This window comes from Lissotriton vulgaris, chromosome 2_1, assembly GCF_964263255.1.
Source record: "Lissotriton vulgaris chromosome 2_1, aLisVul1.2, whole genome shotgun sequence".
NCBI classification, from domain to species: Eukaryota; Metazoa; Chordata; class Amphibia; order Caudata; family Salamandridae; genus Lissotriton; species Lissotriton vulgaris.
The window spans coordinates 1,433,821,344-1,433,847,154 of NC_141687.1; positions in this window are offsets into that span (position 1 = coordinate 1,433,821,344).

Here is a 25,811-nt window from a genome sequence, read left to right on the forward strand (position 1 = left end):
ACTCTGCAACTCTGGGCAATAGCTTGCTTAATCTCCACAACGGCCCCCCGCGGCAGGATGCCTGGCTTTCACCTTGGGGATACCAAGTAGGGGCTATCTCACAGGGAAAAACCAGGACAGGTTCCCAATGCAAAGCGCTTTGAGACCTGGCGGTGATATTGCGCTATATAAAAACCTATCCATCCATCCATCCATCCATTCAGTGGGTGTGGATGATGCTGGTGGGGGGGGTTATGTATGTGTTGAACAGAGTGGGGTAGAGTAAGTATCCTTGTGGAGCTCTTCATTTGAGGTTAATGGCATCTGAGGTGAAAGGGGCCAGACTGACCAAAGGCGGCCTGCCATGAAGGAGCAAATTGATCTAAGTGTGTGACCATGGGTGCCAGTTTCCTGCAGTCATTGGATAAGGATGTGGTTTGAGATAGTATCCAAGGCTTCAGGAAGATACAGTAGGATGAGGGCTAGGTTGCCACCTCTGTCCATGATCCTCCAGATGACCTTTGTGGCCCGTGATGAGTGTGATTACTGTACTGTGATTGGGCCTAAATCCAGATTGAGAGGTGTCAAAGAGGTCGTTGGCAATGTGGTAGGTGGCTAAGCATTTGTTTATCATCTATTCCATGTCTTTTGCTGGGTAGGGTAGCAGGGAGATAGGAAAGTGGTTGGATAGTGTCTTTGAGTCTGCTGAAGGTTTCTTGAGGATAGGGATAACTGTGGCATATTAACAGGATGGAGTAATACAAAGGTTTTGGAACCTATATGAGTTTGGGGGAGGCTGTTCTGGGTTTTACTATTCTAAATTCAATCCCAAAAACAATGAAGTACAATGCTATTTTAACACCAGTATCACAAAGATTTGTTCCTACCATGTTGCTATATAGATAAATTCCTATTGTATGTTTGGGATATTAGCTCAATTACTCTGCTCACATACACTGTACCAACCCTCACTGCACTACCTTTGTCACATGTTAGAGCAACCATAACCCTGTGCAAGCAATCTCACACTACATTGGTTTTTATGAACAAGAAAAACAGTGCATGTCTTCTTGTTGAGTTCCTTTAACCACTTGGGTGCGGAGGATGTGCTGGGGCTGTTCTCAGCCCCAACGTTCAGGTGCTGAGGATGGCTCCACCTACATGCCACCTACGGGTGTGGTAGAGGAAGCACCTCTGCTGCCACCCCTACCACTCACTCAGCAATCTGATTACGTAAAACTTGCTGTCAGCACACCAAGATCAACAAGGAATGGGCTGGAAGACATTTGCTTCCAGTGCATCCAGAAAAGAGCACACTTTCAGGTTAGTCTTCTCTATAATGAGGGAACTGGATGGCAAAAGACACCGGGTGAAAGGAAAGAGTTTTTACTTTCCCTTGGTGTCTCTCTAATGGACATTCCTTCTGTGCAATCACAGGTGGGACCGCACTTGGGCAACAGGAATGCACCCAGTAGACACCAGTGGTGACATTTTGTGTGTGGGGTTGACCCCTTGGGCAAAGGCCACTCTCCATATTTTTGACAAATGTTTTTGCCCGTTTTCTGACAGAGCAGCTATTTTTCAAGCCAATCTGCACCCAAGGGAACATAAAACCGCTAGACACCAAGGAGGTTATTTGTGTATGTTGGGGAGTGGCCCCTTAGGAAAGGGTCATGCCCAATTCTGAGAATGACATAACTTTTTTTTTTACCCCCTCCTCCCCCCCAAAGGCAGATCAGCCATTCCTTTAGTATGATCCCCCTAGGGGTGGCGAAAGAACACTAGACACCAAAGATTGTTTATATATAAATGTTAGGGCAGAGGCTCCTTGGTCAAGGGTTGCTTCCCATTTTAAAATTGGCATGTTGTATTTTTTCCAGCCTCTCAGCATGCCTATCAGCCATTTTTCAGGGAGATCTGCCCCTAGAGAGGAGTAAAACAACTAGACATCAGGTTATATTTATTTGTATAGGTTGGGGGAGCGGTCCCTTGGCAAATGTCAATCCCCATTTTGAAATGGGCATGCCCTTTTTGTTTTGCCCCCCGGGCAGATCAACCATGTTTTCGGCCAATCTGCCTCCCAGGGGGAGCAGAAATCCGCTAGACACAAAGGATGTTTTTATTTATACATGCTGGGGGAGTGGTCCCTTGGCTGGCTGTGTGTGTGAACTGGTGTTTGGCTGGTGGTATGTCTGAACTGATGTTTGGTTGGCGATGTGTGTGGACTGGCATGTGGGTGGCAGCATGTGCGACTGGCATTTGACTGGCAGTGTGTGTGAACTGGCATTTGACAGGCAGTGTTTGTGAACTGGTGTTTTGTTGGCAGTGTATGTTGATTGGCATGTGATGGCGCGGTGTGTGTGAACTGGCATTTGGCTGGAGGCTTGGGTAAGGAGCGCCAATTTTTGGGGTGTAGATCAGACATTAAGCTGTTTTATTTCTTGTTGTCATTTATGAACTTAATTTATTTCTTCTTTTTATGGGGCTACAAAGCTTTAGATTTCCTTGGTGGCGACTACTCTTTATGATTTTGGCATTGGTAGATCTGCAGTTTGTGTAATTACATGTGTTTGGTAAAGAGAGTAAATGAGTATCATTGCTGTGCTTGGATGTGTTTTTTAATGGTTGTAATAATTGTAGCATATGTAACTCATGTTTTATTGTGTTTCAAATTCACTTTTGGATTTGTGCAAGATCTGCATTGTGGGCTATCTTTTGTGCTTTCTGTGTCTGTGCAGAGTAGGTGCAACTGATCCTAGTCTAGCTGTCAGTGGCAAATGAGAGAGTTCTTTTTGGAGTAAAACCTTCATTGTGTGGTTTGCATTAATAGTTTTTTTCGGATCATTATATGTCAACAAATATATTTACTGTCTGATACCACCACAGTTTGTTGAGTTCCAATTTTACATTGTGTTGTTTGTTGTTGTCTTGTTTGTTGTGTTATTTTGATTAGTATGCATTATAGCTGCCCGCATGCTGACCCCCTAACAAGTTGCAGGTTTGCTTTTTGAATCTGCCTCTGAACGTGTATCAGAGACCGACTCCACAATGGAGGCAGGGGACGTTGTTGAAGATTCTGGCAGTAATTACCTGTCCAAGAGGAATCATCGGATGATGGAGCTGATAGTGATGATGAAGTTCCTTTTTAAGAGGAGGGCACCAATATGCCGGTAGTGCAGCAAGAGCAAGCTGGATAGCAGCCAGATGTTTGAAGACTTCCCATTGGAAGTGCTGAGCCCAGGGTTGCCCTTAACATGGTGCAGCCAGTTTTGCATGCCTTTAGTGGTAGTGCTGGTGTAGGGTTGATCCAGAGAACATTTTGTCTATCAATTTCTTCCAACTGTTTATTGGTGATGTGTTTTTGGACAATATTGTTGAGCAGACTTATATGTATGCAGAGCAGGTTTTGTGGGACAATAGTGCCATACTTAAGACCCTCTTTAGGCCCATTCGGTGGACTCCTGCAAATCTCCATGAGATTAAGCAGTTTCTGGGGTTGGGATTGATAAGGAAGCCATCCTTGTCTTTATATTAGTCACCATTTATCCATAGACAATTTCTACACAGGTATACAATTATTTAAGGCATTTTTCAAAGTAGACATTATAGCATGAGACACAATTTACTCAAACCGTAACTGTTACCCTAAAATGCTTGGGCCCGATTCACAAAGGTAAACTGAGCCGAAATTCTAACTTTATGACTTTCGGTATTCACAAAGGGCATTTACGAATAGTAAAGTTAGACTTCTGTCTCTGTTGAACTTCAGTTTTGGTCTTATGTTTAGCTTAAGTACGTTGAAAGCACAAAAAAGTTCAAAAATTGGCTAACTCTTTGAAAAATGCCAAAGCTGTGGTAAAAATAGGGTCTTTGATTCAACTGAGCATGTGCCTAAAAGCTTTTGAAAATGGTCACTTTAGCACAGCAAACATTTTGTTGGTGCCATTTTTAGGAAAGAAACCAAACACTTTTTTTGCAGAGCACTTTTTTCTCAGTTTTCCCCCAAAAATTAAAATGTAGCTATAATTTGGCTTCATTCTAAGTTCCCTCCAAGGCAATTCACAAACTCTGGGTATCTTTAGACTCCCCAGGATATTGGAAAAAAAGACACACATTTGGCATTAATTCATTAAGTAGAAAAACAGGTATGGGGTGTGAGGCCACTGTATCTAAGAGGCAGAGAGCCACTGGCATCTCCTTTAGAAGACATACTAGCTGTAATGAGGTGTTGCACCTACTTAAACTAGTGGGAACTAAACTCTCTGAGGTTGGAGAAAGGGTTGTGCTAGACCCTTAACTACCCAACCCTAAGTGCAGTAGAACTTACTTATTCTAAGATTGTATTATATGTGCCTAATATTAGTGATAGTTTTTCAATTAATCCACAGCAAGATTATCTGGTAAAACAATGCAGGCTTGAATTCCACCCGCTGCATACCAATGTGAGAGGCTGGTTCAGTATATGATGTACACTTATGTAAGTGGACACCTTGCACTGATCCAGGCAACCCTTATGGTGATTTTAGGAGAGCAGCATTCAAGCTTACACCTCAAGGAGTGTAAATCAGCTTGTTTTACCAGAACACCATCTTATAGATATAGATTAAGTGAAAAAGAACCACACAGTGTATTTATAAAAATTCGTATTTATTATAAGACGCTCACTAACAGATACAGATATCTCCTAGTCAGAGAAATACACAATGAACACACTAGTTTGCAATAGAAACAGGTAAGTAGCACAGAATACACAGTGGTCACCGGGGGGGGACCAAATCATATACCAAAATAGTGGTATGCGAACCACGACTCGAGTCAAGAAAATAGTCAGAGGATATTGAAGTGCCAGGGACCCAAAGAACCACCCAAGGTGAGTATCTAGGAGCCCCATAGAGTTTGTTTGCAGTGTGGGAACACAACTGCCTTCTCCGTACAAATCAATATGTAAGTTGCAGTTGCAATTGTAAAGAAGAAGGACCCTTTCCAGTGGACCCTGAAGAAACCCAGTGGAAGACAGAAGGTTGGAGAGCCACCCCACCCGTGGATACTTTAGGAGCCAGGATACCTGCCCCAGGGGAGCCGAGTGCATAGGTGTGAAGTTGTGTCAGAAACCACCGTCGAACACAATGGAGGACTCCAGGAAGATGCCGCTGCTGGAGAAGGGGAAAGTGTCAGTGGAATCCAAAGGTGGAATCAAGTCAAAAAGTACTTGAAAGCAGAAGGGACAGAGTCTATGCCACATGGAAGTGACCAGGAGGCTCGGAAGACAAATGCCCACCAATGTTTGGTGTTGTAAGAGAGTTGACTGTGCCCTTGGAATCGCAGCTGTGAGGACCAAGCAATGCTGTGGAAGACCAGGAGCCATTCATGAGCTGTACCACATCCGAGGTCGAGAGAAGATGGGTCTGTGTTCGGCAGGAGCACCAACAAGCCTTGGCAACTACAAACAGTGTGGAAGTAGAAGAAGGTGCAATGAGGGGACCAGCACAGTTCAGGAGACCCAAGTATTCAATCTGGGATGTACCTAAGTATTTACCATGACAATTCCTGGGAGAAAGCAGAGAAACTGGGGTCCTGATTAGCAGGATCCCAGTCAGACTAGTCATAAACAGCATTACATCAAACAAAAAGTGGGGGTAACCATCGAAGCAGATCCTACTTTCCTACAGCTACTACCCCAAAGTACCAAAAAAAGGCTTAGCATTCTAGGGAAAAAAGGCTTAGCGGCCAAGGGTTAAAATGGCATTTGTGACTTTTAGACTTGCCGAAAGATAGGGTACTCAGTTTTCAAACTACACTCTAATGTGAGTTTGAAACTGTGTCATCGATTAGAATGCAGATCATCGTCCTTAATTTCAGTGCTGCGTTTTGCCTGCTCATTCAGATGCATGGATTGAAATCAGATGGGAGAAAACATCAGAGTGCGATTCTCAGCTGGGTAAACACTTAGGGCCCTTTATGATCTCAGATGTAAAGCATTCGACCTTAGATTGGAGGCTTTATGACCGAGATCGTTGGTTTCACTTCATCGGCTGATTATATACAGCCGGTCAGAATTGAAACTGGATGGTCATTCTGGCTGGCTTGCGACGGGCTCAAGGACCCCGTTGGCCAGTCAGAACCATCTTGTAATCCATATTAATGCCATTTTACAACATCAGGATTGCGATGCACGGTTTCCAGCAGGCTTTCCATGCCGGCCTTCCCGAAATGGAAAGCATGTTGGAAAGCGTGTTTGGGGGCCCCTAGCAGGGATCCCTTCTGTTTTCAGCCTCCGGTTGGGGGCCGAGGGGGCACTTAGGGTCCCCACTTATTGATCCCTGCACCTTGTGGCAGGCACCTTGAACTGCCTGCCACAGGGTGCAAGGATTAACACAATCTGCCATTTCTCTATGGGAGCATGTGTTACGGCCGGTCGCATCGGAACTAGGCAGTCAGGACTGCTGACTGGAGGTCTGTTGGTTCCATTTCCACCCCAGTGTTGGTCAGAGTCTCATCGTAATAAGCCCCTTACTATTAACATTTTCAAGGATGAGCTAAAAAATATATCTAACAAAGTGGTAGCTATAAGAAGATAACTTCTCCCAACTGTAGTTCATTCTGATTGATGATCCTCAATATATTTGACCGTCTAATTTCAACCCTGCACTTTCTGTCTTTGCACTTCTTTGTTGTTTGTACTTGTTTTCTTCTAAACCCTACTGTGAGGCATGCTCTAGCCATTCAGCACAATTAACTTAATTTGATTTTATTACACTTGCCTTCTCCATATGGTCTTCAAGAGTCCCTGCTTGGCGAAAACATTATACAGGATTTCGTATTTTCCTTTGGAGACTCTTAAATGCTTGGTCTTATTATTTTGCTTAGCTTTGACTTCATTACAACAGCAATAATGTAGCACACACTTAGGGGCTCATCACGATATCTGGCGAAAACTTTCCAACCGACCCGTCTCAAATTCTGGAACCAACCGACTTGCGGTCGGCTGTTCCGTCCAACCGATTACGACGCCACCGAACACTGTTCGGTCATAGTCCCATTGTTCCCTTTGGGAGCCTGTGTTCTGCCCAACAGCACAGGCTCCTATGGGGAAATGGGGTGTGTGTGTGTAAAACCATGCACCCTGTTGCAGGCACCCTACTGTACTAGCCACACAGTGCAGGGTTTTACAGGGGGGTCCCTCAGGTACCCCCTTGGCCCGCAGGATGAAGAGGACCCTGCTAGTGGCCCCCCAAACCACTTTCCGACAGCCTGTTTGTGTCGGAAAGGCTTTTGGAAATCAACATTGTAATCAGTCGGTCAGAAATGCTGCTCGCAGAGGTTCACAATGCGGTTCCGACCGACACAAATTCTCCGAGTGCCAGTCAGAAACGATTTGGAAGTACCACGGGGTTAACAATCTGACCGCGAACATCGTAATTGGTCAGGCGGATTGTAAAACCGACCGAGTCTGTCCGAAGGGTTGCAATGCAGTCTAAGAAATTCTGACTGTCGGGCAGAGGCTTTCTTCCTGACATCGTAATGAGGCACTTAGTTGCAAGATGCCTTTTCACTGTTAAAGGTGTTACTGCCTCTCATCTTTATACCCCTTCCTGATTGCAAATGGTTTGCCACCAATTTGAAGATCATTAATTTTAATGAATTATAATTTGCTTCTTAATTAATAATATTTATGTAATTGATAATCAATTATGTTAATTGTGCAATGACATATTTTTTTTTATTTGTGGGTTGTGGGTTTTGTAAGGGTATGGGTTGGGAAGTAAATTAATTTTAACCAATTGAAAATTATTTTTTAAATTAGTATGAATTATCAATTATGTTAACTGTGTAAATACATTTTTGTTAAATGTTATGAGCGTGTTGTGTGTTTTGTGGCGGTATACCGTCATAAACCTGTCTCTCCACACCGCCACAGTCCCACCAGAATGAAAGTGAGCTAAATTACTACAGCTATTGAAAAAGCCCACCTTAGATCCAGCTATGCTTGCTAGCTACCGACCTATCTCTTTCATTCCAGCTGTGGCAAAGGTGTGCAAAAAAAAAGCAGTCTTCAGACAGTTAGCCACCTATGTTGAATCATCTGGCGCCGTCCATCCCGCTCAATCAGGATTCAGGACGACCTATAGTACAGAGACTGCTTTTTTTAAAATGTCGGAAGCAATGAGGGAATGCTTGGATGCAGGCAGCAGAGCGGCTCTGATTTTATTGGACCGCTCTGTCGCCTTTGATACGGTGCCCCATCCTCAACTGATTGCCTGTCTTTCAAGCATTGGCATATCTGGACGCACCTGGGACTGACTTAAATCCTTTTTAAAGGATCGAACCCAGGAGGTATGGTTGCCACCATTCTCCTTGGCCCCCAGAAGGGTGCAGCTGTAGTGCAACAAGGACAAATTGGAGGTCCTCTTGTATGGATCCTTTCCCCCGCATTTTAGGGAGGCTTTGTGGCCCTCAGAGTTTGGTTCAGTGAAGACCGTAGGTTCTCAATACAGATAAAGAAACTTGCTGGAGTATGCTTTGGCATGTTGAAATCGCTTAGAAAGTTTCTTCCACTGCTACCAGGACAGCCAAGGAAATGGTGACTCGGCCCTCATCTTGTCACGCTTTGATTATGCCAATGCTCTGTACATTGGCTTGCCCGGATACCAGCTAAAAACACTGCAAATAATACAGAATGCGGAAGGTAGGGTTCTGCTGGGAATTCCAGGAAGATCAAGTATGAAACAGAATTTGCGCGATCTTCATTGGCTCCCTGTGGCACAGCGTGTCCTGTTTAAAGTTCTCACTCTGGCACATGGAGCTTTGCATGGATTTGGGCCTATCTATCTGAGGAGACACTTTGACTTCAATGTTCCTCATAGAAGTTTGCGCTCTGCTGTGCAGCGTCTGGTAGTTGTCCCTCGCTTTCGCCTAACTCGATGGAGGGCAGCTCCCTACCCATTAAAGCAGCGGAAGCCTGGAATTACCTTCCTTTATAACTACGGAACATTCAGGATACCAGGCTGTTCAAGAAGCAGCTAAAGTCCTTTCTTTTTAATTAAGTGTTTTTTCTCAGATTCTCTGCTCTTACGTTGGCCTCCTGCGCCAGGACACTCTTGAGTATCCGTGCACGCTATAAATGCATTATAACATAACATAACATATTGTGGGAAATACATTGATTATAAATAATAAATAATAAATATTTAATCAATGAAAATTAGTTTGTTGATTAATATTTAAACTAATATTGGTAATATGTGTTAGGAGCAGGATGTGAGTTTTGTTGTGTTATAGGGTGGGAAGTGACTAAACTAAATGTATGTAATAAATAATGTTTTTGTTAAAAAAAATTTTTTATATAAAAATATTTATTTGTATGAAAATGATGTTTGTATTTTATATATAATAATATCTGTAGGTATTTGTAATATATATTTAACATTGTAATATGTTTTTAGTTTTTAATTTTTTAATATTAAATATATTTTTTTTATTTTGTTTATTTTTAACGTTAAACTGACTGGAGTGGGAATAGTAAATTGTGCTGCTCCGCTGACCAACACTTTCCCTACTGTTGCATTTATTGGAGTGGTAATAGTAACATTTACCCCTACGTTATCCACCACTTTGCCTACTATTGCACTTATTGGATTGGGATTAGTAAATTTGACCCCTCCGCTATCCAACACTTTCCCTACTGTTGCACTTATTGGTTTGGGAATAGTACATTTTACCCCTCTGCTATCCAACACTTTCCCTACTGTTGTACTTATTTGAATGGGTACAGTACATTTTACTCCTCTGATATCCAACACTTTCCCTACTGTTACACTCATTGGGGTAGGAATAGTAAATTTGACCCGCTCGCAATCTAACAGTTTTCCTACTGTTGTGGTGATTGGAATGGGAATAGTACATTTTACCCCTTTGCACTCCAGCAGTTTTCCTACTGTTGTACATGCTGGAATGGATACAGAAAATATCACCTATCCAAAAATCCAAAGCTTTTACTACTGTTGCATTTATGGGGGGGGAGATTTGTACATTTTAACTAGTTTTAATTTTTTTGCGTTGTGTGACATGGGAGTTGTACATATTTGATAACTTTTTTCTAATAGTTTGCGTAGTTTGGTATAAATTGTAGTGGTAATAGTATATGTATTACATTTTATATTTTATCATTTATTTTATTCTGTTATAATTTATATTATTCTGTTGTTTATTTAAAGTTATAATATTTTTAATGTGTAAAATAATTTTTACTAACTGGAAAGAATCTTAAGTTGTTGAATTTTTCATTGAATTAAAACGCTTTGTTTTTTACAGATTTTTGGGGTCTACTATGATATTTTGATGCGACCGCACATGATGTGGTCGAATTCTGACATTTCCCTATGGTAGCATGTGTTACGGCTGTAAATTGGCCATAGTACATTCTCCCACACGGAAATGTGAAGTGGTGTTAATCCATGTACTCCGTGGCAGGGATTAAAAGGGGGGCACCATATGTGCCCCCTCGGCCAACAACGGGGGCCAAAAAGGAAATGGGGCCCTGTTAGGGGGCCCCAAACACACTTTCAACAGGGTTGCCATGTCGGAAAGCCCAGCATGGAAACCCTGCCAGAAACAGTGCATCGTAATCCAGGTGGCATAAACCACCGTCCATTTGGATTACGGGCCAGTTCTGACTGACCGACGGGCTCAATGAAGCCAGCCGGAATGGCCAGCTGGTTTCAGTTTTTACCGTCTGAATCAATATCAGCCAGTCAGAATTGAGACTGATGATGTTTTGTTGTAGCCCCTATATGTTAATGGTGTGTATATATATATATATATATATTTATACATATATATATATATGGAAATACTTTAAACAAAGGGCGCTTAGAGAGAATACACAGAGGTCACCCACGGTGGGCAGTACGGCTCAACAAGATCCTTTTGACATTAATATTAGGGACTTGGAGAACTTGGCCGTACTGGAGGAACTACTAGAAGAAAGTGGATCCCAGATAACATCACCAGTGGATGTAGTAGAAAGAGGAACTTCCATTGGTATCGCCCAAATAGGTGAACGTAGCGCCTTTAAGCCACCCTCACGCTATCTCGCCCAGACACCAACTGATGCAGTGGACATCTTCTCAGAAGCAGTGAATCAGGACTTACAGAAGTTATCTAAACAAGAAGAAAGTCACAAGGAAAAAATCAAGTGGAATCTCTCATCACATCAAAGAGATGCTATTTCAAACCTTGAGAAGGATGATTCAATCGTGATAAAGACTTCAGATAAAGGCGGAAACGTAGTCATCCAGAGTTGTGATAACTACTGTAAAGAGGCCCTACGACAGTTACAGGACCGCGAGAACTACTTGCCGACAACGGAACATGAATACCAAGAAAGCATTCGGGAATATCATTCCCTTATTGAACACTGGGATGGAAAAGGAATACTAGCCTGGGAAGAATTTCTATTCCTGCAGAATAAACAACCAAGATTACCCAGTTTTTATCATCTCCCAAAAGTACACAAGGACGCCACTAAACCACCAGGAGACCGATTGTGTCATCAATGGGAGGATTAACTGAAAATATGTCTAAGTTCATTGACTCTTTTCTGGCCCCATGGGTAACACAGTTGAGTTCATACACAAAAGACACAAAGGACTTCCTCAGACAAATACAGGATGTGGAGTAGGAGGACGACCTGGTGATGATAACTCTGGACTTCTCTAGTCTATATACGAGAATTAGACACTCTGATGGGATTGAAGCGATGAAGACCTTTCTGAACTTACGATCTGCCCGCTACCTGGAGCACAGCAGAATAATTTTAGATTGTATATCTTTCTGCCTGAATAACATCTTTATTTTTCAGAGCCAGAGATATAGACAGGTCAGGGGGACTGCTATGTGCACCTGCTTCGCCCCCAGCTACGCAAATTTATTTGTGGGCTGGTGGGAGAAACAGGTGGCCTGGGCGGACGACAAAACGGAATGGGTCGATAGGGTGATCTGCTGGAGGAGATACATCGACGATCTCTTCCTGATTTGGAGGGGATATGAATCCTCAGCAGAGGACTACTTAATGGCCCTAAGCACAAACGATTTGAACCTGAAATTCACCCACAGTATGAGCAGGAAAGAGGTTAGCTTTCTGGATCTGGGAGTTTTCGTTGATTCAGGCGCAATTCAGACTGCGCTCTATAGAAAGGAGACAGCAGGGAATTCCGTCCTACACGGACAAAGTAGTCACCCAGCATCCCTTGTTAGGGGAACTGTTGAGAATAAAACGCAACAGTTCCCTGGAAAAAGACTTTGAAGAGGCTGCAGAGAAAAGCGTGGAACGCTTTAATTCGCGTGGCTATCCGCAAACAGTACTCCAACAAGCCAAAGGCAAGGCGAAAGCTATAGATAGACAAACCCTACTGACTGAGAGAAGGGACAGAACCACGAAAGTTGGCAATGGCATAATCAGATTAAAAACTAACTATTCGGTGGCAGCGAATAGGGTGAGAGCCATCATGTCCAAAAATTGGGGTATCCTCAAATCTGATGTCGTAATCGGTAAAAATCTGCAGGAGCACCCGATGATCACATTCAGGAAGATAAGATCACTGAAGGACAGGCTGGTCAAAAGTCATTTGTCCAAGGAAAGATCCAAAGGAGAACTGCACGCCATGCATGGGTCCTACCCATGTGGGAAATGCAAGGCCTGCAGCAACAGTCAGAGGGTGCTTTCATATCAGGTGCCACACAAGGATTCAAATATCAAGATTGGCAAGTTTATTACTTGCTCAACAACATTTGTAGTGTACTGCCTGAAGTGTCCCTGCGGACTTCGGTACGTGGGGAGCACCACGAAGGCAGTCAAGTTGAGAATCTTAGAGCACCAACGGCCATCGCGAATAAGGATGAGAACTATCCGATGGCCCGACACTTCGCCTCTCACCACAACAGTGATAGAACACTACTTAGCTTCTTCAGCTTAGACTGTGTCCCACAAGATGTAAGGGGTAAGCATGGGCGGTAAATCCGTTCCGCTCGCGGATTTCGCTGATTTTCGGTAGATTCGCAATCCGCGAGATTCGCGAATTTCCCGCAAAATCCGCGAACGGAAATCCGCGAACGGAGATTGGGTCAAAAGTTCAAGCTGACTTTTGTAACTCTTTTAGAATGGCGCCAGCAAGCTGCCAGAGCCATTCTAAAATAGTTACAAAAGTCCGCTTCAACAGGAAGCTCTAATAGATAAAGTAAAGCAGGTGCTGCTCAAATTCAGTTACACAATCATTAATCACCCCCAAACGTGGGGTAATTAATGATTGTGTAACTTAATTTGACCTTCAACTGGAGCACCAGCTTTACTTTATCTATTAGTGCTTCCTGTTGAAGCTATTTCTAGCTATTTTAGAATGGAGCTGGCAGCTTGCCGGCACCATTCTAAGTGGGGCTGAGGGCAGAAGGGCACAAAAGTGGGACAGAGGGCAGAAGGGGACAAAAAATGAGTGGGGCAGAGGGCAGAAGGGCACAGAAACAAGTGGTACAGAGGGCAGATGGGCATAAAAAACAAGAGGTGACTTTGGACAAGACTATCTTTGATAGATTTCAGCTTCCTGAATGTAATCAATGGTTTCGCTGGGACCTCGTTTCCTATTACAGGATCGGTACGCAATATATGCCAGTTTCTAGTGAGCATTTTTCTGAGTACATTTGCCTCATGGTAATCATGCGAAATCTCATAGTTTTCTCAGATTGCCCGATTCTTTTTTGGGCTTGCTCAAGGAGATGTTTTCTGGGGATTCTCAGTACCTTTTTAAGAGTATTATCTAAGAGTGATTGCTCATATCCCCTGATCAGAAACCTGGCAATACAGTCTTTAGCTGCTAGAGTAAAATCTGTTTCTAATGAACAGTTGCGTTTCAGTCTCAACAATTCACCGTAAGGAATACTGCGGATCAGACTAGGGGGATGGCTACTTCCGGCGTGTAGAATACTATTGCCGGCCGTCATCTTCCTATAGAGAGCTGTTTCCAGACCACCCTTGCTGATAAAGACCCTCAGGTCAAGATAGTGTACCTCAGTCATACTCATGTCAGAAGTGAATTTCAGGTTCATTTGGTTATTGTTGAGATCCATTATAAATTCCTCCGCTTGTGTGGTGGATCCCCTCCACACTAAGAAGAGGTCGTCGATATATCGACGCCAAACTACAATGTACTCAGCCCATTTCAAGTTGTTACCCGCTAGGGCCACCTGCTCCTCCCACCAGCCTACGAAGAGGTTCGCGTATACACAAATATACATACATTTTTCTATGTTTTATATTATTTTTACATTTTATTATAAATTAAAATAATTAGTTTAGTAACTTGTTTGTGAGTCGATATATGTAAATATATTAATTATTATATATGTGTTTTAAGTTAAGTTTATTTGTTCTATTTGTCAAGATATATATTAAATATATCTATATATTTCTTAATTAATGTTACTAGTTCATATATTTACGATTTATTATTGTATATATATTTTAAAATTGATATTTAATACAACTATATTAATGACCGATAATTTTTTTTATATATTTCTGTACTTACCATTATTAAGATAAGATATGATGACAATATTTTTGTTCGCGATGTTTCGGTCTCCATATTTTTGATTCTCGATATTTGCATGGCCGATATTCTGTCAGTAAACTATTTTCAGTAATGCTTCACGCACTTTCCTATGTGGGATTTAGTATCACCAACTGTGTTTATTGGCAAATTTGTAAGTCTCCAAGAGGTTTTATAATCTGTCAAATGCTTTGGGTTATTATGGAACTCCAAGGGCCTTACCTTAAATAGCAGGAACAAGTACTTAGGGCCTCATTATGATGTTGGGCGGAAACTTTCCGCCTGACGCTGTCTCGAAATCGGGACTGACCGACTCGCGCTCGGCGTTTCCGCCTGACCAATTACGATGTGACCGAACACTGTATGTTCAGAGTTCCACTGCCTTCTATGGGAGCTTGTGTTTCGGTCAAAACACAGGCTCTTAAGGTGAAATGGGGTGTGTGTAAAACCCTGCACCTGTCGCGGGCACCCAAGGGTGCCTGCCACACAGTATGGGATTTTCAGAGGGCTCCCTTAGCTACGTCTTCACCCCCTAACCTGAGGCCTCAGGATGAAAAGGGCCCTGCTGGTGGCCCCCAAGGTCACCTTCCAACACCCTTTCTGTGTTGGATAGGCCGACTCGGAAAGGCTGTTGTAAATCGACATCGTTATCGATCAGTCGGAAATGCTGTCCATAGAGGTGTACGATGCAGTTCCGACCAACACAAATTCTCTGAGAGCCAGTCAGAACCGATTCGGAATGACCAAGCTATTTACAATCCGACTGCGAACATCATAAACGGTCAGACGGATTGTAAACTAACTGAGTTGGTTGGATGGGTTCCAAAACGGTTGAGGAGATACCAACTGTCGGGACAAGGCTTTCTGCCAGACATTGTAATGAGGCCCTTATTTGTGCAGGTGGTGGACTCAGCACTTATTTTGTAAGACTTATTTTTCATCATCAGACTTTCACCCCCAAGCAAGAGACATAAAAGCGTAAAAGAAAGAGAGTAAGAGGGAATGTAAGATAAAAAAACATTGACAAAGAGAAAAATCAGGTATATGAAACTACTTCCAAAGGACAAAAAGTGTAGGGTGGTGGAAAAAAGATTCATTGTGTTTAATCATACTAGGCACCCTTGGTATTCGACGCCACCAGCAATGGGCTCCTATGAAAAAAATGAAGAAATTGGGCCTCCTGGGCTTTATATATTAATATTATTTTATTTTTTTTACAAATGAAGCATTGGCTGGAACATTTGATTCTTTAAAATAACCTCAATCCACCTCACCTGGCCATCAAAAAAATCCTGATGATCTCTGAATGAGAAAATCCTTGTTATTCAAGATTGTCTGTCCCTGAATTTGAATAGGTAGATTTAACAATCGCATTAACAGAGAATATTAGCTGGCAAGATGTCTCAGTTAATTCAGTTCTTGCTACTTATATTAGCAATATCTGCAGGTCAGGAGTTCTAATCCTGGCACGGCCAACTCAGTTTTTTCCTCTAACTTCAATAAATTGAGCACCAATAACTTTCAGAAACAGCGGTCCTGAAGTATAACTTATATGAAAAAATCTAAGCATTTAATGCTGATTTTCTTCAATTATTCATGTTATTATATTTCAATTGTGATCCAATTTGTTTGTACAGATCACTTGTGATAAATATAGATATATAGAAATGTTTCATACTTTATAATCTAAGTAAACTCTATCCCAATTATGGCAATTTCAAAAGGATCTGAGAATGACTCATCCTTTCCAGCAAAACAACCTGTGAACCTTGAAATTGTATGCATGTCACTTATACAATAGCAGCTGAGAATTTCACAATCTCTTGAGAAAACATATCATGCACTCTGTTTCAAATATAGTTGCAAAGAAAGATAAATGACAGATTCAAATTCCACTTACATTTAGACTCATTAAGGTACACAATATAAAACACATTTTGACATGTACATTTATTTTATGAAGCTTGGTTGTCATTAGAATATAAATGTATGCAAAGTAAAGTCAAACTGTCATACCTAAAATATATTCATATTTTAGAGAATTACAAGTTGTTATAGAAATGTGTTTTTTAACATTTTAATACTGTTTTAACTAACGTTTCTAAAATGTATGGAACAGGCTTATGTTTCCCATTCAGCTGTCACATAATGGGGGATTACTTACCAGAAAGGTTCATCACACTGATTCCAAATCTTCCACATCTCATTCATTATCTCGAATGAAGACCCTCACCCCTAGAAAACTATCACATTGCATCCCTGCTTTTTTCATCCCCCTTCTTGTAGATCATCCTTCTTCCTCGTACAAATACCTTTATAGTTGAAACTACACACCCAGTTGGGAGTAGGAAAGGACACAGAGAGTAGTTGAAGAAGAGTAAGACTGTATCATTAAAATAGCTGCTAAGTGATTAGGCCACTTTAACTTCATTTCCTTTCATTCCCTTTCTCATCATAGTCATGACATGTGAGGATATGTGCAGCAGTGTAGGAATTATTTCAACATGAGCACATAGGCACGACTACTGCAAAACCCGTGGAATTTAACAAATGCAACCTTCATATATAATTTAGAGTTAGGTTGAGGTGAGCCCAGCTTCTTTCTCAATTGGCCAGACCTAAAAATAACAAACAGGAAATCAGAAGCTTAAATCCCTGACTTAATGCTTACAGGGGACTCACATAGAGGATTGAAGGAGCCAGGCTGCAAGGCCTTTAGGTCCACAGGAAGACCCTAAAGGGAAAAGAGTGTGGAGACTGGGAGTAAAGAAGCCAACATATCATAGTAGATGAGATGTATTAGCCTCAAACTCAGATATTTCAGCCAAAAGTTCCCTAAATATCTTGGTGGCTCAAATTGTTCTTTAGATTTGAAATAGAGATACTATCTTTCAGGAAGTCAAGGATTTTGAAAGAATCCATTGAGAGGGAATAATGAGCAGTTTAACACATCAAACAGAAAAAGATGCCAGTGCTTGAATTAGGACTGCTTGGTAGCCAGTCTCTGTCTTGAAGGTCCACCACTAAGTATTCTGAAAATTCCTTCCTTCGACTGTTGATTCTTTTGGCAGTTAAATTGAAAGTGAGGTATAGGTATAGAGAATGTAATCAGCAAGAGAGAGGAGAGAAATGAGAGGAGAGAGGGAGAAAGTATGGATTGAAAGAAAGAGATTGCATTAGGAGACGAAGAGTGCAGGGCTGGTTTGAGTATTTTGGCCAGGGCTATTTTTGTTTCCCTTGTCCGGTCCTGCTGGGAAGGGGCTGCAAAATAGATTGCCATCCTGAAAGTGGCTATATTCCCCAGACAGCCTCTTTTGCTGTGCACATGAATACATATGAAAAAATCAAAGAACTAGGCATGCTTGAAAAGTGTGACTTTTTAAAACTTGTTCAGCGGTCATTATAAGTTGCTAAAAAATTGTTTATTGGCTATTGTCTGGAAACTGCAAAAAAGCACATTGTTGAGATAAGTTTTATTTCTAAACTAGCAAAAAGATTCTGCTCCATTTCTGCAGTCGACATTTATACAAAATAATAATTAGAATAAATACTAGTTTTCAGCAAAACATTAAGAACAGAAAACATTAACATCTGATAATTAAAATATCATTTTAGAATCTTGGCAGGGGTTGATTTTTGCATCCTCTGTTTAATAAAGAGAATACGAAATTGAACAAAAATGATTGATTGATATGATAGTGTAGTAATTCACTCCAACAAAATGTAATTGAAGTCGTTTATTTGTAGAGACTACACAGCTGCAGGTCCTCACATTGCCAAGTACAGCAGCAAAGGCAAACTACAATTCTGACACATGAACTTAAACATTTTATACATGCACATACCTCGGATGACATCATAGCATCTGACTGAGCAGAAGAAGTAAGTACAACATACCTTCTCTTGTGCTACAGAAAACAAACAAATACATTTAAAAAATGAAAAGAAAAACATGGATAAAAAAAATACAATGAGGAAAACCTAAGGATCACTCACAAAATCTTTTAGGAGTGACTATGACCCTTGAACTCCTTCTACGTTCACCAAAATCTGGTAGATCAGTCACCCGACTACCTGCACAGTAATTGAGCACACAAGAAGGTCTTACCTTAACAATTTTGGAAAGATTCCACCAATGGCCACCCTACACCTGAACGGCATTGTTCCCAATCTTTACAAGTTTAGTATGTTCCCCATATTTCCCTTTCCCTTTTTTGACGTGCGCAGGAGACTTGACCCGAACAACAACCCCCATAATCATAGGAACCATTTTGACACCTTTTTTTTATCAAACCCAGTCTTTTATTTACTTTGGGTAATTTCAGAATTCTACTTAACCAACTCCATGAGTGTCTCCGCATTAGATTCTGATTTGAGCCATTTGCTCATCCAGCCAAGCCTGAAACACCTATTAGCCCTCCTACCGCTTAAAAGTTTAAAGTTTGAGACCTTTGTGGAAGAATGAGGCATGGTGCTGTAAAACCATAGCATACTTTCTGAAGATTTGACAACGTCATGGTTCTCAGCCATAGCCCATCCATCACCCTGTTCATTCTTTCTACCAGACAGTTTGTCTGTGGGTGATATAAGGACTTTTTAAAGTGCTTTACCCCCCTTGAAGTTAAGAATGCCTAAAACTCCTTTCTCACAAATTAAGTTCCATTATTAGAAACAAGAAACTCAGACAAACCTTCTCTCAGGCAAACTTTTCTCAAAGTGTAACAATACTAGCAGTATTGGCTTCTCTGACCATCTTTATCTCTGGCCATTTCAATGCGCAGTCCATAAAAACCAAAATATACCTGCACCCACTAGGTAAAACCTCAAACAGACCCATGACATCAATGTCCAATTTAACCCAGGGTCTAGAAGGACACTCGACAGGCAATAATGGTGGTGTTATTCCTTGGAATGTTTTCTCAGCATTACAACACACAGGACACTTTGGCACCAAATCACTTATCTCCAAATCCATACCTGGCCACCAGAAGTCCTCACGGATACAACGTTTAGTGAGAGTCACACCCAAATGTCCCTCATGAGCCTTCATGATAATAACAGGACTGACATAGTGCAGTGGAATGAGTTTATCACATCTCAAAAGTACACCATCCTCTAGGAAAATTTCAGGTTCTACTTTGCAATAAGGTTGTAGAAGAGGGGAAAACACATTTTCTCTGGGCCACCCCTCTCTAACCTACACACATATCGGTTGGAGAAGATCTTCCTCTCTTAAAGCTGCTCTCCAATCCTCCTCTGAACCCACAACAAGGTCAGGAATATCCATGGTAGCCACAAAACAATCCTCAGCATCTTCCTCACACAACTCTTGAAAATTCATGTCTTCACTCTCATCTTTCATTTGAAGAAAGCTAGACAGAAAGTCTGCCCTACCATTCCTTCCACCAGAGATATGCGAGATGTCCAATTGATATTGCAACGACTTACTAACCATCCTTCTTATTCTGGGTACACAACACTTACTGGAACTAGAACCCAGAAGGGAAATCAATGGCTTGCGGTCGTTAACCAGCTTAAATCCTTTTACCCAAACATATGGGTGATATTTCTCAATAGCCCACAAACAGGTAAGCAATTCCCTTTAAATAACAGACTATTGGATCTCTGCATTCCTTAACAATCTTGATGCAAATGCTACAGTATTTTCTTTATCTCCACAACTTTGCATTAGAAAAGCCCCCAATCCTACTTGGCTAGCATCAACTGATATACAACAAGGTAAATCAGAGTCAAAAGGTTTGAGAGCGCCACTACTCTTTAAAGAGGACTTGACCTCATTGAAAGCACCATTGCATTCCTCAGACCATTAAAACCTGACTCCCTTCTTGAGTAAGTTGCTGATAGGTCGGACAATAGAAGCAAAACTAGAAATGAACCTTGAATAATACTCAAACAAACCCAGCAAAGACTTACCACCGGTCTTGTCTTTGGGTATGGAAGCTTTGGAAATAGCATCAACGAGTCCTTGGCCAGGTCTGATACCTGTGAAAACAAATAACCAAGATATTCAATCTCTCTACAGAGAAACTTGCACTTCTTAGTCTTAAGAATGACACCATTCTTTTTGAAGATGTTGAAGACTTTTCTAAGAACAATATCATGAGAACCATTGTCTTTAGCATATATTAACACATCATCTTGAAAAACAAGTACTCCTTCAACATCTCTCAACATTTTTGGCATTATTCTCTGGAACACCAACTCAGTGGATGCTAAATCAAAAGGCATCCATCGGTATTGAAATGTCCCAAGAGGAGACACAAAAGCAGTGAGGGAGCGTGAGTTGGGATATAGTTGAATCAGGTGGTAGACACTAGCCTGATCCGATTTGGAAAAAACTTGAGCACCCTTATCGCACATGAACAAATCATTGATTTTAGGTAAAGGGTGAGAATCAACCCAGATCTCCGCTGTTTAGTGACCTTAGATCCACACACGCAGCTGTCCACCTCTCTTGCGGGCAACAACCAAAGGGGACAGCCACAAAGATGATTCTGTCGGTTCAATGATGCTCTTGTCACACAGACTCTTGAGTTCTTTGTTGAGATCCTCCCTTACACTAAATGGGACACCTCTTAGCTTGTGTTTGACTGGAATCGCTCTATCTCTAACAATGATCTTGTGCCTCAAGGCACATATTTTTCCAAGAGTGTCGCCAAAGACAGAGGAGAATTCTGTTTTCTACTTAGTACCCTCTTCTTCACAAGTGACTAACATTACTGGTTCGTTGGTGCCAGGCTTTATGTTTGGTTGTGCTGGTGCCACTGCTCTTGACAAACCTTTGTTTCAGTTTATTGTTACCCACAACTACATTCACACTTTCAGAGGACTTTTCATCAAGTTCTTTCAATGACACCTGTGAGATCTTGATACTTTTAGCCACTTTAAGGGTTTTATCAAGAGACGGATTACCCATGGCAAGATGTTTTTGTCTAATATGCATATCTTTGCATTGACAAACAAATTGATCTGTGATGAGCTGATCAGTGAAATCTTTAAATATACAAACCAATGCCAACCTTCTTAAAACAGACATATAAGAATCAGTGGCTCACTGGTTAGAGGAGGCATACCCTGAAGCAGAGGTCAGACCCGGGACCAGGGTTCAATTCCCTACGCGGCAGGGTCTTGAGCCCAATTGTCCACGGACTCGATAATTCTCGCTTCGGTGCCCACTCTAATCACGGGTTCACACTCTGCAACTCTGGGCATTAGCTTGCTTAATCTCCACAACGGCCCCCCGCGGCGGGATACCTGGCTTTCACCCTGGGGATGCCCAGTACGGGTTATCTCACAGGGAAAAGCCAGGACGGGTTCCCAAGGCAAGCGCCGAGATGCCCTAGGGTAAGTCGAGCGCTATATAAGAACACACATACACATACATACATACTTTCTGGTTGTTTTCTCTTGAAAAATGTATGTTTCAAAAACATTAGACTTGGCTGTTTGTCAAACCTTGTTTTAAGTTTGCTTACAGTTTCTTGATAGTCGTCAATGTTTTCTCCAGCCACTTACGGTATATCAGGTAAATGTTTAAAAATCAACCTGCCCTCAAAACCTAACGTGTGGAGCAATAAACACTTCTTTCTTTCAGCACTAAATCTAATAGCGCCAATGGCTCCTAAATATGTTTCAAACACGTCAAACCAGACCTCCGATTTAACAGATGGTTCACCAGGCGTGTCTAGAAAAGCTGGGGTGGAGTGACGGCTTGGATTGTACACATAACAGTGAAATATAGCAATAATAATATATGGAAAAGCTGTGAGGACTTATATTGCAATAAATTGGAGAAAAACTTGTTTAGTACAATGAAAATGCTGTACAATAAAAATGGCACCCATAAGGTAAATTGTGAGAAAATTGACATAGTGCAATAATGTAAGATAATGTTAAACGATTATTAATCCCAAAGAGTTTGATAAGTAAACACTTAAACGAAAAGAAACAAATGGAAATTTGCAGGCTGAAAGTGTGTGAATCACTGAGATCCACGTAGAAAAGTGAGAAGCTGAAAGTGTGTGAATCACTGTGATCCACGTATAGCCAAATAGCAGGTTGTAAGTATGTAAATCACTGAGATTCATGTGTAAGCAGGCGTACCAATGTTGAAACAATATGAAAATGGGTATGGGAATCACCAGGACTCGCGATTCTGACGTAAGAGCTAGAAGAATGAAACTGCGTTGAGTATAGCTGTGGATTGTCATGGTAACAATGTTGAAAGAAGCTTTTGCTTATTGTGGTAGCGTTGTCGTGTCATCAAGGGTGTGCACATGCACCTTGCGCAAGCGTCGGTGATGTGCCCGAGATGAAGGTTGAGGTGCGAGCAGCAATGAGGAGACATTGAAAATGCCAAATATTACCAGAACTTGCTCCCACTCATGGACGTTGACCCCAAAGTAAGACACAGTGGGTACGAAGAGAATGTCGCTCTGTCGGCAATGCAGCGGGAACCTGTTGAGCTCCGGTTGGGCACCGGTGTGAAGAATCCTTTTGGATGGATGGAAACAGAGAAATTTCACAGAGGAAACAGCACCAAAACTGGAACATCGAGGTTGGGCTTGATGGTGATAAAACTTCGAGAAAAGCTCTAAGCTCTTGTATACACAGCGTGTATACTGTTGGCTGTGGAATTCATGGCGTGTAGACTGTTAGCTCTTGAATTCACGGCATGTTGAAGAGGTGAGGTTTGCTCACGCTGCAGGTTCCGCTGTGCAGTCAAATCCTCGCCTTGTAGTAATTTACTCGAACAAAATGTAATTGAAGTAGCTTATTTGTAGAGACTACACAGCTGCAGGTCCTCACATTGTCAGGTACAGCAACAACGGCCAACTAAAATTCTGACAGCTGAACTTAAACATTCTAAGCATGCACATAACTCTTATGACATCATAGCATCTGACTGAGCAGAAGTAGTAAGTACAATAGATAGCCTTGTTGGATAGGGAGGGAAAATGATAAGCAAAAAATTACTGTTTAATTGGAGGAATAGAATGATAAAAACAAATTGCCGCTAATACACAGATTTAGATAATATCATGGAAACAAGCATAATTCGGTCGAGAGCATTGCCAGAAAAAAAGTAATTTGTCACATTTGATTGTAGTAATCGTAAACTACTGCTTCCTGGACCATCTTCTGAGAGCAATCAGATTGCTGTACACCAATACTTGGTTAGGTTTAAAGTCAGTGATGGAACAAAGATAGCAGATAAACAATCTGCTAAGTGGGACCGCAAACAAGACTGTGTCTTGGCCCTTCTTTTTAATCCATTCATAGTTGCGTTATGTTTTATCCTTTCACCCTAAAGTGGAGGAAGTTGATGATACAGCACTATTAGACCAAACACCTTTGAGCTTTCCGCAGTCTCTTGTGGCCTCAAATGAATATAACGCCTTGCATAAAACAGTGTCGCTTCCTTTAACAGATTTGGTCTAACATCAAGGTGAGTCCCATAAAACAGCTGCCTCTCCATCTCACAATAGTGATTCAAGATATGTTAACTAAAAGAATGAAATAATGAGTGTAAGTGGAATAGCTGGGTTCAGGTGCAGTTCAATCAAAAAAATTGTTTTGTTTGTATAGGATCCACAACAGTTTACCCACTGCCAAATGCAGAAAACTGCTTAATCATTCAGAATTGGTTTTGAGAAAAAATGGCAGGTATGAACCTACTTGAGGCAACTGGGTGTGCAATTTGACTTGCGTCTAGTATACTGAGGGCCGAGCTAAGGCTTCACTCGGACTGACACAGCTTACCCGGAGGGCGACGAATTTGGCCGCCATCTTTGGGGAAAGGCACGGTTGGCGCTCTAGCGGTCGGGCGAATTAAGGCCCGATCACCATAAAATGAAGCACACTTCCCATCCGCGCAGCGGGCGCGCCGATGGCGCGCCGATGGCGCGCCGGAGGCGCGCCAGAGGCAAGCCCGTCTGGGCCCGTCCGGGCCAGACCAGGCCCAGGGCCTGTCACTATGCCCGTGGATCCCTTGGGATCTTCGGTATACTCAAGTGATGAACTCTTGGCGTTACGACACACTAGGGTTCAGTGTGATCACCAGCTGGATGGGACCGATCCACTATTCAGTCGCTGTCAATTCTGTCCCGACCTTCTCCCTGTGGCGACTAACGGCAAAAAGGCCGGTAATGTCTTGAGGATGGCGCTTCTAAACTGCAGATCACTACCAAAGCATGCGGTAGAGATCAATTTGTTGATTGAAGAAGGCAGCTTGGACCTGCTCTTACTCACAGAGACATGGCTATCCCCCAACTCAGAGTTTGACATTATCTCCGCCCTTCCTAGTGGTTTTCTTATTCAGAATCAGAATAGAGGCGAAGGGATAGGAGGTGGTCTCGCCATAATCCATAGAGATTCTCTGACATGTAGACTTGAGAACGGCAGCATTTCAGATTCAGAAAGTGCTTGTTTTAGCATTCAGCTAACCCCCACCCATTCTCTTTCAGGAATCCTGATTTACCGCCAGCCGGGCAGCATAAAGCACTTTGCTGACTCCTTATTAGAAGTCACCTTAGTAGTGGCTGCTCGGGCATCCAACTTTCTGGTACTCGGAGACCTTAACCTGCACTTCGATGACCTTAATGATAAAGTAGCTGCCGATCTCATCCTAAATCTTAAAACATTTGAACTTAATCTTCTGAACAAGGAAGCTACCCATAGCAAAGGACATTTGCTAGATCCTGTTTTCTTAAACAACACCCAGCTCCTAGCTAAATCTCCTTTGCCCCTACCATGGTCCGACCACTTTGTAGTTCCCTTCTCTTGGGAACTCCGATCGGAAGAGATTAGTGCCTCCCGCCCACGTACTCTTCAAAGAGCCTGGCCGAAACTTTCGGTGGAAAATCTGAAACTTGCCCTCGAACAATCAGCTCGGGAGGCAGAGTCTGATGTCTTGCTTGCAGACATGAATTTTCAGAACTGGCTTAATAACTCCCTGAACATGGTTCTGCCTCTAAAAATGGTGACAAAGAAGAGCAGCACCTTTAAATCTCCCTGGTATACTACCGAATTAAGAGACCTCAAAAAAGCCTGCAAAAAGGCGGAACGCATCTGGAGGAGCAACTGGGCCCTTAACAGCAAAACCTCCTACCAGGCGGCCTTGAGACTCTATAAAGCCGCACGGCAAATGACTAAGGCCTTCTTTTTTGAGTAGAAAATTAGACTTTCAGCCAATTCCTCCAAGGAAACGTT